The 20224-nt window shown below is 43.9% G+C and overlaps 1 pseudogene; it reads left to right on the forward strand.

The window, feature by feature from the left end:
• The window catches only part of LOC147973141 (receptor-like protein 41), a 69808-nt pseudogene extending 50204 nt beyond the window's left edge, over positions 1–19604 (forward strand).
• The last annotated feature ends 620 nt before the right edge of the window (positions 19605–20224 follow it).

A 20224-nucleotide genomic window follows, 5' to 3' on the forward strand; every position in this document is an offset into this window, starting at 1 on the left:
AAGGCGTTCCAAAAAATTGGAGTTCTTAGATCTTGATGCTAAATTTGATGAAAGTGGGATCGAAGAAATTAAAACCCTAGATGTTGCTAAACCCACTATTTTGGATTTCATGGAATTTAATTATGAAAATTTCTCTTTGATTGATTGTATTTCCTTGTTGCAATCCATGCTAAATTCTCATCATGCTTATAGTCAAAATAAAGCGTTTACTAAACATATCGTTGATGCCTTGATGCAATCTTATGAAGAAAAACTTGAGTTGGAAGTTTCTATCCCTAGAAAACTTTATGATGAGTGGGAACCAATAATTAAAATTAAGATTAAAAATCATGAGTTCTATGCTTTATGTGATTTGGGTGCTAGTGTTTCCATGACTCCAAAGACTTTGTGTGATTTGTTAGGTTTCCGTGATTTTGATGATTGCTCTCTAAACTTGCACCTTGCGGATTACACTATTAAGAAACCTATGGGAAGAATTAATTATGTTCTTATTGTTGCAAATAGGAATTATGTTCCCGTAGATTTTATCGTTCTTGACATAGATTGCAATCCTTCATGTCCTATTATTCTTGGTAGACCTTTCCTTAGAACGATTGGTGCAATTATTGATATGAAGGAAGGAAATATTAGATTCCAATTTCCGTTAAGGAAAGGCATGGAACACTTTCCTAAAAAGAAAATTAAATTACCTTATGAATCTATTATGAGAGCCACTTATGGATTGCCTACCAAAGATGGCAATACCTAGATCTATCCTTACTTTTTATGCCTAGCTAGGGGCGTTAAACGATAGCGCTTGTTGGGAGGAAACCCAATTTTATTTTTATTCCTTGTTTTTTATCCTGTTTAGTAATAAATAATTTACCTAGCCTCTGTTTTGGTTGTGTTTTTTGTGTTTAATTAGTGTTTGTGCCAAGTAGAACCGTTGGGAAGGCTTGGGGAAAGTCTTAATATCTTGCTGTGAAAAACAGAAACTTTAGCGTTCACGAGAACTGCTGCCATTTTTATTTGGAAAGTGATATTTAGTTAATTATTTTTGCAGATGATTAATAGATAAATTCCTCACGTCCAGCAATTTATTTTATAATTTTTGGGGTTCCAGATCTTGCGCTAGCTACAGATTACTACAGACTGTTCTGTTTTTGACAGATTCTGTTTTTCGTGTGTTGTTTGCTTATTTTGATGAATCTATGGCTAGTAAAATAGTTTATAAACCATAGAGAAGTTGGAATACAGTAGGTTTAGCACCAATATAAATAAAGAATGAGTTCATTACAGTACCTTGAAGTGGTCTTTTGTTTTCTTTCGCTAATGGAGCTCACGAGATTTTCTACTTTGAGTTTTGTGTTGTGAAGTTTTCAAGTTTTGGGTAAAGATTTGATGGATTATGGAACAAGGAGTTGCAAGAGCCTAAGCTTGGGGATGCCCATGGCACCCCCAAGATAATCTAAGGACACCTAAAAGCCAAAGTTTGGGGATGTTGGAAATATGCCCTAGAGGCAATAATAAATTGGTTATTATTATATTTCCTTGTTCATGATGATCGTTTATTAGCCATGCTATAATTGTATTGATAGGAAACTCAGATACATGTGTGGATACATAGACAACACCATGTCCCTAGTAAGCCTCTAGTTGACTAGCTCGTTGATCAATAGATGGTTACGGTTTCCTAACCATGGACATTGGATGTCGTTGATAACGGGATCACATCATTAGGAGAATGATGTGATGGACAAGACCCAATCCTAAGCATAGCACTAGATCGTGTAGTTCATATGCTATAGCTTTTCTAATGTCAAGTATCATTTTCTTAGACCATGAGATTGTGCAACTCCCGGATACCATAGGAATGCTTTGGGTGTATCAAACGTCACAACGTAACTGGGTGGCTATAAAGGTGCATTACAGGTATCTCCGAAAGTGTCTGTTGGGTTGGCACGAATCGAGACTGGGATTTGTCACTCCGTGTAAGCGGAGAGGTATCTCTGGGCCCACTCGGTAGGACATCATCATATGCGCAATGTGACCAAAGAGTTGATCACGGGATGATGTGTTACGGAACGAGTAAAGAGACTTGCCGGTAACGAGATTGAACAAGGTATAGGGATACCGACGATCGAATCTCAGGCAAGTACAATACCGCTAGACAAAGGGAATTGTATACGGGATTGATTAAGTCCTTGACATCGTGGTTCATCCGATGAGATCATCGTGGAATATGTGGGAGCCAACATGGGTATCCAGATCCCGCTGTTGGTTATTGACCGGAGAACGTCTCGGTCATGTCTGCATGTCTCCCGAACCCGTAGGGTCTACACACTTAAGGTTCGATGACGCTAGGGTTATAAAGGAAGCTTGTATGTGGTTACCGAATGTTGTTCGGAGTCCCGGATGAGATCCCGGACGTCACGAGGAGTTCCGGAATGGTCCGGAGGTAAAGATTTATATATAGGAAGTCCTATTTCGGCCATCGGGACAAGTTTCTGGGTCATCGGTATTGTACCGGGACCACCGGAAGGGTCCCGGGGGCCCACCGGGTGGGGCCACCTATCCCGGAGGGTCCCATGGGCTGAAGTGAGAAGGGATCCAGCCCAAAGTGGGCTGGGGCGCCACTTCCCCTAGGGCCCATGCGCCTAGGGTGAAAGGGGAACCCTAAGGAAGAGTCCCATGGAGGGAAGGCACCTCCTAGGTGCCTTGGGGGGGAGGGAAACCTCCTCTGGCCGCCGCCCCCTAGGAGATTGGATCTCCTAGGGCTGGCGCACCCCCCCCTTGGGATCCCTATATATAGTGAGGGTAGGAGGGCCTCTTGAGACACCCATTATGCCTTTGGTGCAGCCCTCCCTCTCTCCCAAGTTCTTCTCCTCTCCCGTGGTGCTTGGCGAAGCCCTGCAGGATTGCCACGCTCCTCCATCACCACCACGCCGTTGTGCTGCTACTGGATGGAGTCTTCCTCAACCTCTCCCTCTCTCCTTGCTGGATCAAGGCATGGGAGACGTCACCGGGCTGTACGTGTGTTGAACGCGGAGGTGCTGTCCGTTCGGCACTAGGATCATCGGTGATCTGAATCACGACGAGTACGACTCCATCAACCCCGTTCACTTGAACGCTTCCGCTTAGCGATCTACAAGGGTACGTAGATGCACTCTCCTTCCCCTCGTTGCTAGTCTCTCCATAGATAGATCTTGGTGATACGTAGGAAAATTTTGAATTTCTGCTACGTTCCCCAAACAGTGGCATCATGAGCTAGTTCTATGCGTAGTTTCTATGCACGAGTAGAACACAAAGTAGTTGTGGGCGTTGATTTTGTTCAATATGCTTGCCGTTACTAGTCTTATCTTGATTCGGCGGCATCGTGGGATGAAGCGGCCCGGACCGACCTTACACGTACTCTTACGTGAGACAGGTTCCACCGACTGACATGCACTAGTTGCATAAGGTGGCTAGCGGGTGTCTGTCTCTCCTACTTTAGTCGGATCGGATTCGATGAAAAGGGTCCTTATGAAGGGTAAATAGCAATTGGCATATCACGTTGTGGTCTTTGCGTAGGTAAGAAACGTTCTTGCTAGAAACCCATAGCAGCCACGTAAAACATGCAAACAACAATTAGAGGACGTCTAACTTGTTTTTGCAGGGTATGCTATGTGATGTGATATGGCCAAAAGGATGTGATGAATGATATATGTGATGTATGAGATGATCATGTTCTTGTAATAGGAATCACGACTTGCATGTCGATGAGTATGACAACCGGCAGGAGCTATAGGAGTTGTCTTTATTTATTTATGACCTGCGTGTCAACATAAACGTCATGTAATTACTTTACTTTATTGCTAACCGTTAGCTGTAGTAGTAGAAGTAATAGATGACGTGACAACTTCAAGAAGACACGATGATGGAGATCATGGTGTCATGCCGGTGACAAGATGATCATGGAGCCCCAAGATGGAGATCAAAGGAGCTATATGATATTGGCCATATCATGTCACTATTATTTGATTGCATGTGATGTTTATCATGTTTATACATCTTATTTGCTTAGAACGACGGTAGTAAATAAGATGATCCCTCATTAAAATTTCAAGAAGTGTTCTCCCCTAACTGTGCACCGTTGCTACAGTTCGTCGTTTCTAAGCACCACGTGTTAATCGGGTGTGATGGATCCTTACGTTCACATACAACGGGTGTAAGACAGTTTTACACATGCAAAAACACTTAGGGTTAACTTGACGAGCCTAGCATGTACAGACATGGCCTCGGAACACAGAAGACCGAAAGGTCGAGCATGAGTCGTATAGAAGATACGATCAACATGAAGATGTTCACTGACGTTGACTAGTCCGTCTCACGCACAGATCGGACACGGCCTAGTTGACTCGGATCATGTAATTACTTAGATGACTAGAGGGATGTCTGTCTAAGTGGGAGTTCATAAGATGAACTTAATTATCTTGAACATAGTCAAAAGGATTTTGTAAATTATGTCGTAGCTCGCGCTTTAGTTCTACTGTTTAGTTATGTTCCTAGAGAAAAATTAGTTGAAAGTTGATAGTAGCAATTATGCGGACTAGGTCCGTAAACTGAGGATTGTCCTCATTGCTTCATAGAAGGCTTATGTCCTTAATGCACTGCTCAGGGTGCTGAACCTCGAACGTCGTCTGTGGATGTTGCGAACATCTGACATACACGTTTTGATAACTACGTGATAGTTCAGTTAAACGGTTTAGAGTTGAGGCACCGAAGATGTTTTTGAAACATCGCGAAACATATGAGATGTTTTGAGGGCTGAAATTGGGATTTCAGGCTCGTGCCCACGTCAAGAGGTATAAGACCTCCGACGATTTTCTTAACCTGCAAACTAAGGAGAAAAGCTCAATTGTTGAGCTTGTGCTCGGATTGTCTGAGTACAACAATCATTTGAATCAAGTGGGAGTTGATCTTCCAGATAAGATAGTGATGTTTCTCTGAAGTCATTACCACCAAGCTGCTAGAGCTTCGTGATGAACTATAATATATCGGGGACATGTATGATGATCCTTGAGATGTTCGTGATGTTTGACACCACAAAAGTAGAAATCAAGAAGGAGCATCAATTGTTGATGGTTGGTGAAACCACTAGTTTCAAGAAGGGCAAGGGCACGAAGGGATACTTCATAAAACGGCAATTCAGCTGCTGCTCTAGTGAAGAAACCCAAGGTTGAACCCAAACCCGAGACTAAGTGCTTCTGTAATAAAGGGAACAGCCACTGGAGCAGAATTACCCTAGATACTTGGTAGATTAGAAGGCTGGCAAGGTCGATAGAAGTATATTGGATATACATTATGTTAATGTGTACTTTACTAGTACTCCTAGTAGCACCAGGGTATTAGATACCGGTTCGGTTGCTAAGTGTTAGTAACTCGAAATAAAAGCTACGGAATAAACGGAGACTAGCTAAAGGTGAGCTGATGATATGTGTTGGAAGTGTTTCCAATGTTGATATAATCAAATATCGTACGCTCCTTCTACCATCGAGATTGGTGTTTGTGTTGAGCATAGACATGATTGGATTATGTCTATCGCAATACGGTTATTCATTTAAGGAGAATAATGGTTACTCTGTTTATTTGAATAATACCTTCAATGGTCTTACACCTAAAATGAATGGTTTATTGAATCTCGATCGTAGTAATACACATGTTCATGCCAAAAGATAGTAATGATAGTACCACCTACTTGTGGCACAGCCACGTAAGTCATATCGGTATAAAACGCATGAAGAAGCTCCATGTTGATGGATCTTTGGACTCACTCATTTTTGAAAAGTTTGAGACATGCGAACCATGTCTATTGGTGTGTATGCATGAAGAAACTCCATGCAAATGGACCGTTTGGACTCACTTGATTTTGAATCACTTGAGGCATGCAAATCATACCACATGGGCAAGATGACTGAAAGCCTCGGTTTCAGTAAAATGGAACTAGAAAGCAAATTGTTGGAAGTAATACATTTTGATGTGTGCAGTCCAATGAGTGCTGAGGCATGTAGTGGATATCGTTATGTTCTTTCTTCACAGATGATTTGAGTAGATGTTGAGTACATTTACTTGATGAATCACGAGTCTGAATTATTGAAAGGTTCAAGTAATTTCAGTGTGAAGTTGAAAGATCGTCGTGACAAGAGGATAAAAGATCTATGATATGATCATAGAGATGAATATCTGAATTACGAGTTTGGCACAAAATTAAGACATTGTGGAAATCGTTTCACAACTAATACAGCCTGGAACACCATAGTGTGATGGTGTGTCCGAACATCATAACTGCACCCTATTGGATATGATGCATACCATGATGTCTCTTGTCGAATTACCACAATAGTTTATGGGTTAAGCATTAGAGATAACCACATTCACTTTAAATAGGGCACCACGTAATTCCGATGAGATGACACCGTATGAACTATGGTTTAGAGAAACCTAAGCTGTCATTTCTTAAAAGTTTGGGCCTGCGACGCTTATGTGAAAAAGTTTCAGGTTGATAAGCTCGAACCCAAAGCGGATAAATGCATCTTCATAGGACACCCAAAACAATTAGGTATACCTCCTGTCTCAGATCCTAAAGCAATAAGGGATTGTTTCTAGAATCGGGTCCTTTCTCGAGGAAAAGTTTCTCTCGAAAGAATTGAGTGGGAGGATGGTGGAGACTTGATGAGGTTATTGAACCGTCACTTCAACTAGTGTGTGGCAGGGCACAGGAAGTTGTTCCTGTGGCACCTACACCAATTGAAGTGGAAGCTTATGATATTGATCATGAGACTTCGGATCAAGTCACTCCCAAACCTCGTAGGATGACAAGGATGTGTACTACTTCTGAGTGGTACGTAATCCTGTCTTATAAGTCATGTTGCTAGACAACAATGAACCTACGAGCTATGGAGAAGCGATGGTGGGCCTGGATTCTGATAAATGGCTTGAGGCCATAAAATCCGAGAGAGGATCCATATATGAAAACAAAGTGTAGACTTTGGAAGAACTACTTGATGGTCGTAAGGCTGTTGGGTACAGATGGATTTTAAAAGGAAGACGGACAATGATGGTATATGTCACCATTAAGAAAGCTCGACTTGTCGTTAAGTTCTTTCTGACAAGTTCAAGGAGTTGACTATGATGAGACTTTTCTCACTCGTAGCGATGCTAAGAGTCTGTTGGAATTATATTAGCGATTACTGCATTATTTATGAAATCTTGCAGAAAGGATGTCAAAACATTGTTTCCTCGACGTTTTTCTTGAGGAAAGGTTGTATGTGATACAACCGGAAGGTTTTGTCAATCCTGAAAGATGCTAATAAGTATGCAAAGCTCCAGCTATCCTTCTGAGGACTGGAGTAAGCATCTCGGAGTTGGAATGTGCGCTTTGATGAGATGATCAAAGATTTTGGGTTTATACAAAGTTTATGAGAAACTTGTATTTCCAAAGAAGTGAGTGGGAGCACTATAGAATTTCTGATGAATATATGTTGTTGATCGGAAATGACGTAGAATTTCTGGAAAGCATATAGGGTTATTTGGAAAGTGTTTTTCAATGGAAAGCCTGGATTAAGCTACTTGAACATTGAGCATCAAGATCTATAAGGATAGATCAAAACGCTTAATGGTACTTTCAAATGAGCACATACCTTGACATGATCTTGAAGGTGTTCAAGATGGATCAGTCAAAGAAGGAATTCTTGCCTGAGTCGTAAGGTATGAAGTTAAGACTTAAAGCTCGACCACGGCAGAATAGAGAGAAAAGACGAAGGTCGTCCCCTATGCTTAAGACGTAGGCTCTACAGTATGCTATGCTGTGTACCGCACCTGAAGTGTGCCTTGCCATGAGTCAGTCAAGGGGTACAAGAGTGATCCATGAATGGATCACAGGACAGCGGTCAAAGTTATCCTTAGTAACTAGTGGACTAAGGAAGTTTCTCGGTTATGGAGGTGGTAAAAGAGTTCGTCGTAAAGGGTTACGTCGATGCAAGCTTAACACCTATCCGGATAGCTCTGAGTAGAGATACCGGATGCATATAATGGAGCAACAATTTAGAATAGCTCCAAGTAGAACAGTTATTTGGAATAGCTCCAAATAGAGCGTGGTAGCTACATCTAGGAGATGACATAGAGATTTGTAAAGCACACACGGATCTGAAAGGTTCAGACCCGTTGACTAAAACCTCTCTCACAAGCAACATGATCAAACCTAAAACTCATTGAGTGTTAATCACATAGTGATGTGAACTAGACTACTGACTCTAGTAAACTCTTGGGTGTTAGTCACATGGCGATGTGACCTGTGAGTGTTAATCACATGGCGATGTGAACTAGATTATTGACTCTAGTGCAAGTGGGAGACTGTTGGAAATATGCCCTAGAGGCAATAATAAATTGGTTATTATTATATTTCCTTGTTCATGATAATCGTTTATTATCCATGCTATAATTGTATTGATAGGAAACTCAGATACATGTGTGGATACATAGACAACACCATGTCCCTAGTAAGCCTCTAGTTGACTAGCTCGTTGATCAATAGATGGTTACGGTTTCCTAACCATGGACATTGGATGTCGTTGATAACGGGATCACATCATTAGGAGAATGATGTGATGGACAAGACCCAATCCTAAGCATAGCACTAGATCGTGTAGTTCATATGCTATAGCTTTTCTAATGTCAAGTATCATTTTCTTAGACCATGAGATTGTGCAACTCCCGGATACCGTAGGAATGCTTTGGGTGTATCAAACGTCACAACGTAACTGGGTGACTATAAAGGTGCATTACAGGTATCTCCGAAAGTGTCTGTTGGGTTGGCACGAATCGAGACTGGGATTTGTCACTCCGTGTAAGCGGAGAGGTATCTCTGGGCCCACTCGGTAGGACATCATCATATGCGCAATGTGACCAAAGAGTTGATCACGGGATGATGTGTTACGGAACGAGTAAAGAGACTTGCCGGTAACGAGATTGAACAAGGTATAGGGATACCGACGATCGAATCTCGGGCAAGTACAATACCGCTAGACAAAGGGAATTGTATACGGGATTGATTAAGTCCTTGACATCGTGGTTCATCCGATGAGATCATCGTGGAACATGTGGGAGCCAACATGGGTATCCAGATCCCGCTGTTGGTTTTTGATCGGAGAACGTCTCGGTCATGTCTGCATGTCTCCCGAACCCGTAGGGTCTACACACTTAAGGTTCGATGACGCTAGGGTTATAAAGGAAGCTTGTATGTGGTTACCGAATGTTGTTCGGAGTCCCGGATGAGATCCCGGACGTCACGAGGAGTTCCGGAATGGTCCGGAGGTAAAGATTTATATATAGGAAGTCCTGTTTCGGCCATCGGGACAAGTTTCGGGGTCATCAGTATTGTACCGGGACCACCGGAAGGGTCTCGGGGGCCCACCGGGTGGGGCCACCTATCCCGAAGGGTCCCATGGGCTGAAGTGAGAAGGGATCCAGCCCAAAGTGGGCTGGGGCGCCACTTCCCCTAGGGCCCATGCGCCTAGGGTGAAAGGGGAACCCTAAGGAAGAGTCCCAAGGAGGGAAGGCACCTCCTAGGTGCCTTGGGGGGGAGGGAAACCTCCTTTGGCCGCCGCCCCCTAGGAGATTGGATCTCCTAGGGCTGGAGCACCCCCCCCCCTTGGGATCCCTATATATAGTGAGGGTAGGAGGGCCTCTTGAGACACCCATTATGCCTTTGGTGCAGCCCTCCCTCTCTCCCAAGTTCTTCTCCTCTCCCGTGGTGCTTGGCGAAGCCCTGCAGGATTGCCACGCTCCTCCATCACCACCACGCCATTGTGCTGCTGCTGGATGGAGTCTTCCTCAACCTCTCCCTCTCTCCTTGCTGGATCAAGGCATGGGAGACGTCACCGGGCTGTACGTGTGTTGAACGCGGAGGTGCTGTCCGTTCGGCACTAGGATCATCGGTGATCTGAATCACGACGAGTACGACTCCATCAACCCCGTTCACTTGAACGCTTCCGCTTAGCGATCTACAAGGGTATGTAGATGCACTCTCCTTCCCCTCGTTGCTAGTCTCTCCATAGATAGATCTTGGTGATACGTAGGAAAATTTTGAATTTCTGCTACGTTCCCCAACAGGGGATGCCCCGGAAGGCATCCCCTCTTTCGTCTACTTTTATCAGTAACTTTACTTGGAGCTATATTTTTATTCACCACATGATATGTGTTTTGCTTGGAGCCTCTTGTATGATTCGGGTCTTTGCTTTTTAGTTTACCACAATAATCCTTGCTGTACACACCTTTTGAGAGAGCCATACATGATTTGGAATTTGTTAGAATACTCTATGTGCTTCGCTTATATCTTTTGAGTTATATAGTTTTGCTCTAGTACTTCACTTATATCTTTTAGAGCACGGTGGTGGATTTGTTTCATAGAAACTATTGATCTCTCATGCTTCACTTAGATTATTTTGAGAGTCTTAAATAGCATGGTAATTTTCTTAAATAATCCTAATATGCTAGGTATTCAAGATTAGTAAAAATTTCCTATGAGTGTTTTAAATACTAAGAGAAGTTTGATGCTTGATGATTGTTTGAGATATGGAGGTAATAGTATCAAAGTCGTGCTAGTTGAGTAGTTGTGAATTTGAGAAGTGCTTGTGTTGAAGTTTGCAAGTCCCGTAGCATGCACGTATGGTAAACGTTATGTAACAAATTTGAAACATGAGGTGTTATTTGATTGTCCTCCTTATGAGTGGCGGTCGGGGACGAGCAATGGTCTTTTCCTACCAATCTATCCCCCTAGGAGCATGCGCGTAGTGCTTTGGTTTTTGATGACTTGTAGATTTTTGCAATAACTATGTGAGTTCTTTATGACTAATGTTGTGTCCATGGATTATACGCACTCTCACCCTTCGATCATTGCTAGCCTCTTCGGTACCGTGCATTGCCCTTTCTCACATTGAGAGTTGGTGCAAACTTCGCCGGTGCATCCAAACCCCGTGATATGATACGCTCTTTCACACATAAACCTCCTTATATCTTCCTCAAAACAGCCACCATACCTACCTATTATGGCATTTCCATAGCCATTCCGAGATATATTGCCATGCAACTTTCCACCATTCCTTTTATCATGACACATTCATCATTGTCATATTGCTTAACATGATCATGTAGTTGACATAGTATTTGTGGCAAATCCACCATTCATAATTTTCATACATGTCACTCTTGATTCATTGCATATCCCGGTACACCGCCGGAGGCATTCATATAGAGTCATCTTTTGTTCTAGTATCGAGTTGTAATCATTGAGTTGTAAATAAATAGAAGTGTGATGATCATCATTTTCTAGAGCATTGTCTCAAGTGAGGAATATAAAAAAAGAGAAAGGCCATAAAAAAGAGAAGGCCCAAATAAAAAAATGAGAGAAAAAGAGAGAAGGGACAATGCTACTATTCTTTGCTACACTTGTGCTTCAAAGTAGCACCATAATCTTCATGATAGAGAGTCTTTTGTTTTGTCACTTTCATATACTGGTGGGAATTTTAATTATAGAACTTGGATTGTATATTCCAACAATGGGCCTCCTCAAGTGCCCTAGGTTTTCGTGAGCAAGCAAGTTGGATGCACACCCACTTAGTTTCTTGTGTTGAGCTTTCATACATTTATAGCTCTAGTGCATCTGTTGCATGGAAATCCCTAATCCTTGCATTAACATCAATCGATGGGCATCTCCATAGCCCATTGATTAGCCTCATTGATGTGAGACTTTCTCCCTTTTGTCTTCTCCACATAACCCCCATCATCATATTCTATTCCACCCATAGTGCTATGTCCATGGCTCGCGCTCATATATTGCGTGAAAGTTTATAGGTTTGAGATTGCTAAAGTATGAAACAATTGCTTGGCTTGTCATCGGGGTTGTGCATGATGAGAGTATTCTTGTGCGAAGAAAATGGAGCATGACTAAACTATATGATTTTGTAGGGATGAACTTTCTTTGGCCATGTTATTTTGAGAAGACATAATTGCTTAGTTAGTATGCTTGAAGTATTATTATTTTTATGTCAATATGAAATTTTATCTTGAATCTTTCGGATCTGAATATTAATGTCACAATTAAGAAGAATTACATTGAAATTATGCATAGTAGCACTCCGCATCAAAAATTTTGTTTTTATCATTTACCTACTCAAGGACGAGCAGGAATTAAGCTTGGGGATGCTTGATACGCCTCCAACGTATCTATAATTTTTGATTTCTCCATGCTATATTATCTACTATTTTGGACATTATTGGGCTTTATTTTCCACTTTTATATTATTTTTGGGACTAACCTATTAACCGGAGGCCCAGCCCAGAATTGTTGTTTTTGCCTATTTTAGGGATTCGAAGGAAAGGAATATCAAACGGAGTCCAAACGGAATGAAACCTTCGGGAACGTGATTTTCTCACTGAACATGATCCAAGAGACTTGGACCCATGTCAAGAAACAAAGGAGGGAGCCACGAGGTAGGGGGCGCGCCTACCCCCCGGGGCGCCCTCCACCCTTGTGGCCCCCCTGTTGCTCCATCGACGTACTCCTTCCTCCTATATATACCTACATACCCCCAAACAATCAGATACGGGGCCAAAACCCTAATTCCACCGCCGCAACTTTCTGTATCCACGAGATCCCATCTTGGGGCCTGTTCCGGAGCTCCGCCGGAGGGGGTATCCATCACGGAGGGCTTCTACATCAACACCATAGCCTCTCTGATGAAGTGTGAGTAGTTTACCTCAGACCTTCGGGTCCATAGTTATTAGCTAGATGGCTTCTTCTCTCTTTTTGGATCTCAATACAATGTTCTCCCCCTCTCTTGTGGAGATCTATTCGATGTAATATTCTTTTTGCGGTGTGTTTGTTGAGATGAATTGTGGGTTTATGATCAAGTTTATCTATGAACAATATTTGAATCTTCTCTGAATTCTTTTATGTATGATTGGTTATCTTTGCAAGTCTCTTTGAATTATCAGTTTGGTTTGGCCTACTAGATTGATCTTTCTTGCCATGGGAGAAGTGCTTAGCTTTGGGTTCAATCTTGCGGTGTCCTTTCCCAGTGACAGTAGGGGCAGCAAGTCACGTATTGTATTGTTTCCATCGAGGATAACAAGATGGGGTTTTTATCATATTGCATGAATTTATCCATCTACATCATGTCATCTTGCTTAAGGTGTTACTCTGTTTCAATGAACTTAATACTCTAGATGCATGCTGGATAGTGATCGATGAGTGGAGTAATAGTAGTAGATGCAGGCAGGAGTCAGTCTACTTGTCTCGGGCGTGATGCCTATATACATGATCATACCTAGATGTTCTCATAACTATGCTCAATTCTGTCAATTGCTCAACAGTAATTCGCTCACCCACCATAAAATACTTATGCTCTTGAGAGAAGCCACTAGTGAAACCTATGGCCCCGGGGTCTATCTTCATCATATAAATCTTCCCATACTTAGTTATTTACTTTGCCTTTATTTTACTTTGCATCTTTACCATAAAAATACCAAAAATATTATCTTATCATATCTATCAGATCTCGCTCTCATAAGTGACCGTGAAGGGATTAACAACCCCTTATCACGTTGGTTGCGAGGAGTTATTTGCTTTGTGCAGGTACTAGGGGACGCACGCGCAACCTCCTACTGGATTGATACCTTGGTTCTCAAAAACTGAGGGAAATACTTACGCTACTTTGCTGCATCATCCTTTCCTCTTCAGGGAAATCCAACGCAATGCTCAAGAGGTAGCATGGAACCAGTCTCACGTAAGAGTACGTGTAAGGTCGGTCCGGGCCGCTTCATCCCATGATGCCGCCGAATCAAGATAAGACTATTAACGGCAAGTAAATTGACAAAATCGACGCCCACAACAACTTGTGTTCTACTCGTGCATAGAAACTACGCATAGACCTAGCTCATGATGCCACTGTTGGGGATCGTTGCAGAAATTAAAAAATTTCTACGCATCACCAATATCAATCTATGGAGTTTACTAGCAACGAGAGGGGAGTGAATCTTCATACCTTTGAAGATCGTGATGCGGAAGCGTTACAAGAACGCGGATGAAGGAGTCGTACTCGTAGTGATTCAGATCGCGGTTGATTCCGATCTAAGCACCGAACGACGGCGCCTCCGCGTTCAACACACATACAGCCCAGGGACGTCTCCTCCTTCTTGATCCAGCAAGGGGGGAGGAGAAGTTGAGGGAGAGCTCCGGCAGCACGACGACGTGGTGGCGGTGGAGCTCGTGGTTCTCCGGCAGAGCTTCGCTAAGCGCTACGGAGGAGGAGAAGGTGTAGGAAGGGGGAAGGGTTGCGCCAGGAGAAGGGGTGCGGTTGCCCTCCCACCCCCACTATTTATAGGGGGAAGGGGAGAGGGGGCCGGCCCCCTAGATCCATCTAGAGGGGGGCGGCGGCCCCTCGGGGGGGCAGCGGCCCCCTTAGGGTTTCCAACCCTAGGCGCCTTGGGCCCTTGGGGGCGCACCATCCCACTAAGGGGCTAGTTCCCACCCAACTACAGCCCATTAGGTCTTTCAGGGCAGGTGGATCCTCCCGGTGGACCCCCGGAACCCCTTCGGTGGTCCCGGTACAATACCGATAAACCCTGAAACCTTTCCGGTGACTGAAACTGGACTTCCCATATATAAATCTTTACCTCCGGACCATTCCGGAACTCCTCGTGACATCCGGGGTCTCATCCGGGACTCCGAACAACATTCGGTAACCACGTACATCTATTCCCTATAACCCTAGCATCATCGAACCTTAAGTGTGTAGACCCTACGGGTTCGGGAACTATGCAGACATGACCGAGACATCTCTCCGGCCAATAACCAACAGCGGGATCTAGATACCCATGTTGGCTCCCACATGTTCCACGATGATCTCATCGGATGAACCACGACGTCAAGGATTCAATCTATCCCGTATACAATTCCCTTTGTCTACCGGTATGATACTTGCCCGAGATTCGATCGTCGGTATCCCTATACCTTGTTCAATCTCGTTACCGGCAAGTCTCTTTACTCGCTCCGTAACACATCATCCCGTGATCAACTCCTTGATCACATTGAGCTCATTATGATGATGTCTTACCGAGTGGGCCCAAAGATACCTCTCCGTCACACGGAGTGACAAATCCCAGTCTCAATTCGTGCCAACTCAACAGACACTTTCGGAGATACCCATAGTGTGCCTTTATAGCCACCCAGTTACGTTGTGACGTTTGGCACACCCAAAGTATTCCTACGGCATCCGGGAGTTGCACAATCTCATGGTCTAAGGAAATGATACTTGACATTAGAAAAGCTTTAGCAGACGAACTACATGATCTTGTGCTATGCTTAGGATTGGGTCTTCTCCATCACATCATTATCCTAATGATGTGATCCCGTTATCAAAGACATCCAATGTCCATGGTCAGGAAACCATAACCATCTATTGATCAACGAGCTAGTCAACTAGAGGCTCACTAGGGACATGTTGTGGTCTATGTATTCACACATGTATTACTATTTCCGGATAACACAATTATATCATGAACAATAGACAATTATCATGAACAAGGAAATATAATAACAACCATTTTATTATTGCTTCTAGGGCATATTTTCAACAACTCCCCGTAAGTGGTTCGATCGTGTTGGACCGGAATGGAGCAGAAGCTGAAATCATCATAAAAATTCATAAGTAAACTTGCATGATTATAAATTTACGTTGGTAAATAAACAAACAGGCCAAGTATTTAATTTCAACTCCATGTCAAAACACCATTGGGCAGAAAAAACATGGAATTAAAATATCATAGGGGATGACTCATAATAATAAAACAACGTTGGTCCGAATTAAAATTAGAGTCATTGCATTCTCAATTTAAACATCAACATAAAAAACATTATCATTATTTGATGTCTAAAAAAAGTTCATCATGCAAAAACACATAATAAATCCTGAATAAAATATCTCGTTGGTTCAATTTTACCCAGAATAATAATGTGTTCATTATATTTGCAGGCATTTTCTGTTTTAAACAGTGCAGAATGATAATCCACAAGTATAGGGGATCACAACAGTTTTCGAGGGTAGAGTATTCAACCCAAATTTATTGATTCGACACAAGAGGGTCCAAAGAATGTTCTCAAGTATTAGCAGCTGAGTTGTCAATTCAACCACACCTGAAAACTTAATATCTACAGGAAAGTGTTTAGTAGCAAAGTAATATGATAGTAGTGGTAACAGTAGCAAAAGTAATTTTTTTGGGCTTATAGTGATTGTAACAGTAGCAACGGAAAAGTAAATAAGCGAATAACAATATATGACAAGCTCATAGGCATTGGATCGGTGATGGAGAATTATGTCGGATGCGATCGATCATGCAACAGTTATAACATAGGGTGACACAGATCTAGCTCCAGTTCATCAATGTAATGTGGGCATGCATTCTGAATATAGTCATACGTGCTTATGAAAAAGAACTTGCATGACATCTTTTGTCCTACCCTCCCGTGGCAGCGGGGTCCTATTGAAAACTAAGGGATATTAAGGCCTCCTTTTAATAGAGTACCAGACCAAAGCATTAACACATAGTGAATACAGGAACTCCTCAAACTATGGTCATCACTGGTAAGTATCCCGGTTATTGTCACTTCGGGGTTAACGGATCATAACACATAATAGGTGACTATAGACTTGCAAGATAGGATCAAGAACTCACATATATTCATGAAAACATAATAGGTTCAGATCTGAAATCATGGCATTCGGGCCCTAGTGACAAGCATTAAGCATAGCAAAGTCATAGCAACATCAATCTCAGAACATAGTGGATACTAGGGATCAAACCCTAACAAAACTAACTCGATTACATGATAAATCTCATCCAACTCATCACCGTCCAGCAAGCCTATGATGGAATTACTCACGCACGGCGGTGAGCATCATGAATTTGGTGATGGAGAAAGGTTGATGATGGCGATGGCGACGGATTCCCCTCTCCGGATCCTCGAATGGACTCCAAATCAGCCCTCCCGAGAGAGTTTAGGACTTGGCGGTGGCTCCGTATCGTAAAACGCGATGAATCCTTCTCTCTGATTTTTTTTCTCCCCTAATACGAATATATGGAGTTGGAGTTGAGGTCGGTGGAGTGTCAGTGGGCCCACGAGGTAGGGGCGCCCCCCGCCCTCGTGGACAGGGTGTGGGCCCCTGACGTGGATTCTTTTTCCAGTATTTTTTATATATTCCAAAAATTATCTCCATTGATTTTCAGGTCATTCCGAGAACTTTTATTTCTGCACAAAAATAACACCATGGCAATTCTGCTGAAAACAGTGTCAGTCCGGGTTAGTTCCATTCAAATCATGCAAGTTAGAGTCCAAAACAAAGGCAAAAGTGTTTGGAAAAGTAGATATGACGGAGACGTATCACAGAACATAATTATTATTAATTTAAACGCATTGGAAAAAAGGCAGAAAATCGTGACAATGATATTTGGCCCAAAATTTTCACGGCTACACGTAAAAAGGGTGGGCCAGCCCGGCAGCAAAACACGTTAAAAAACTTTTCATTGTGCTATAGCAACCTGGGTCACAGCCCACGGCCGGATATGGCCCGTTAAACACCCAACGGCTCGGCTGGGAGCCATGCGTCACTTACAGTCGTTCGATTGAATCGTATGGTCCGTATCGCTCCTGATCGGAACAAAACAGCCGCTCGATCCAGAACCCTATTCCAGTTCCCCCGACCCCCCCGCATCTCACGTTCGTGAAGAGAGCGGCGGCACCACAGCGGCTCGAGGCGCAGCGGCCATGGCGGCGCGGCAGCTGCGCTCGCCGGAGGAGCGTGCAGCAGGATGAATCCTGCGCGCTCCTCCATCGAACGTTGCCCCGGCGTCCGTGCACATGGTGCATCAAGGAGGGAGAAGGGACGCCAGCCACCGCGGCATGAAGAGCGACGGTGACTTGCTCGGTGTCGGCCAAGACAAGGGCGCGTGCATTCGAGCGGAAGCGGCGGCGGCTCAACTGCGTTCCACGCGTCGCCCCGAGGACGGCGGCGTCGCGGCGTCTTCGCCCTCGTGCAACGGTGGGCGTTGCGTGGGCCCCGAAGGGAAGAGGCAAGTACGCGGCGCGTTAGGTGAGGATTCTCCTCATTCTTTTCCAATTCGTGTACATCAGTGCTTGATTTGGAGGTGAAAACAGTCCTAATTTCAGAATTATGGTTCTTTCGAATTGGGGATAAATTCTAGGGTTCTTCAACATGGGGGGTTTGCTACTGTTGATCCCTCTGCCTTCTATTTTGCTAGTGCATACGGAAACAAAACTTAAGCATGATCAATTTTAATCAACTTAACATGAAGGTGAGCATTAGATCTTAACTTAGATTAATTAAAATTTATGAACATAGATGGTAGTACTGATCCGTAGCAAATTGGAACTGAAACATCATCAACAGTGGGCAATTGGCATCAACATCAAAAACAGTAGCAATCAAACTTGGTCTACTGAGGGCCTAAACTTGAGATTGATTTACTGATCATGATATAGGGATCTAAAAGCAATCAAAATTGGCGTCTGATACCATTGTTGGAATAATTATGGATCTCTGGGATGCCCTTAGCAGGAACTGATTGCATCTAGATCACCTTAAAAGCATGAACAGAGAAGGGTTTAGGGGATCATTACATGTCACGGCAGTGGACATGATTGCCTACTTGGCACAGGCTTGATGCAGGGGTGATGTAGTCAAGGTAGAGGTTCTCATCGACGTCCTAATTCCTTCAGGGCGCCACCGGCACTGCCCAGGGACGGCGGCGGCGGCGGCTGGCTTAGGTCTTCCCGTCGCTGCAGCACTCCCCTGATCGGATGGGGTGAGAATATCAGGAGGAGAGTAAACCTTACGTGAATTGTGATCTCGCAGGTGGCCAGCTCTCCCCCGTATCCTTTTAATATGGCGCTGGCGACAGGGGACCCAAAACCCGAGTTGGTTTTTGGGCGCCCCCAATCAGGGCGCGTTAATTCTGATCGAGGCTCACGTACGTTGGTACGTGGACCCCTTCACTTATCGTTATCCCTTCATTTTTTCCTGTTAGACTAATAGATCCAACTGACCTGTTTAAGCCGTCAGATCAAACCAACAGATCTCTCCAGCAATTACCTTCAAGGACCCATTCCCAGGAACTTGTCTTCAAACCTCTACCGCTTGAGGCTTGGTGGTAACAAGCTCAATGGGACCATCCCGGACACTATCGGTGATGTCTTGGCCTTGGCTTATCTTGAGTTGGAGAATAATCACTTGATGGGAAATATATCATCAGAGCTTGGAAAATGCAGGAACCAGTCCTTGCTGAATCTGGCATCTAATAATTTTCAGGGTCAAGTGCCTGATGCAATCAGCACCCTTGACAATATGGTAGTTCTGAACCTTCAAATGAACAATCTCAGGGGATCTATCCCAAGTACATTTTCTGATTTAACAAGCCTGGACACGTTGAATCTTAGTCTGAATTCATTCACTGGAGAGATACCAACCGGGATTTTCGACCTTCCAAAGCTTTCTACCAAAGACAACCATTAACCGAATCCTGCGAGATCCCCTAGAGACATGCCTTCACATGCCATCCAACGACGCAATCACAACGCCGAAACAGAGGCTAGGCGGAGAGAAACTTATTCCATCTTTAGGGAGTCGCCGCCACCTCGTCTTTCTGAACAGGACACAAACCCTAGACAGACAGAAACGACATCTAAAATTGAGGGAGGAGCCCTCCCACCGGCAAGGGCCAAGATCTACCGTGCATCCATGGCCTAGGGCCATAGAAGAAGAGGTAAACTTGCGACGCCATCGGCACGAGGCGAGAAACAGTAGTCGCCTTGAACTCATAAGAGCATAGGCAAACGGGTACGAGACTAATAGCGATCTGTATTAATTAAGTTAGTCCCATGCTAATTAGCTGTTGCATGTGGTGCGACTAGTGCGACACGGGCGGCCACCCTCGATCCATTTTTCCTGCCGACGGCGGCGGCGGCGCTCCGTTCCCATGGCGTTTGATGATGCGTGTGAGGTGACCAGATGCTCTGAAGGCGGACATTGCAGCGGCAACACTGGTTCATGCTTGGGCGGTTGCCTCGGATTTTCCTGAAGACGTCCAGTTCAGCGAGATGTGGGTGCACCAAGCAACCAAGTCAATCCGCAGC

This window comes from Triticum urartu, chromosome 5A (genome assembly GCF_056163025.1).
Source record: "Triticum urartu cultivar PI428250 chromosome 5A, HENAU_Tu73, whole genome shotgun sequence".
NCBI classification, from domain to species: domain Eukaryota; kingdom Viridiplantae; phylum Streptophyta; class Magnoliopsida; order Poales; family Poaceae; genus Triticum; species Triticum urartu.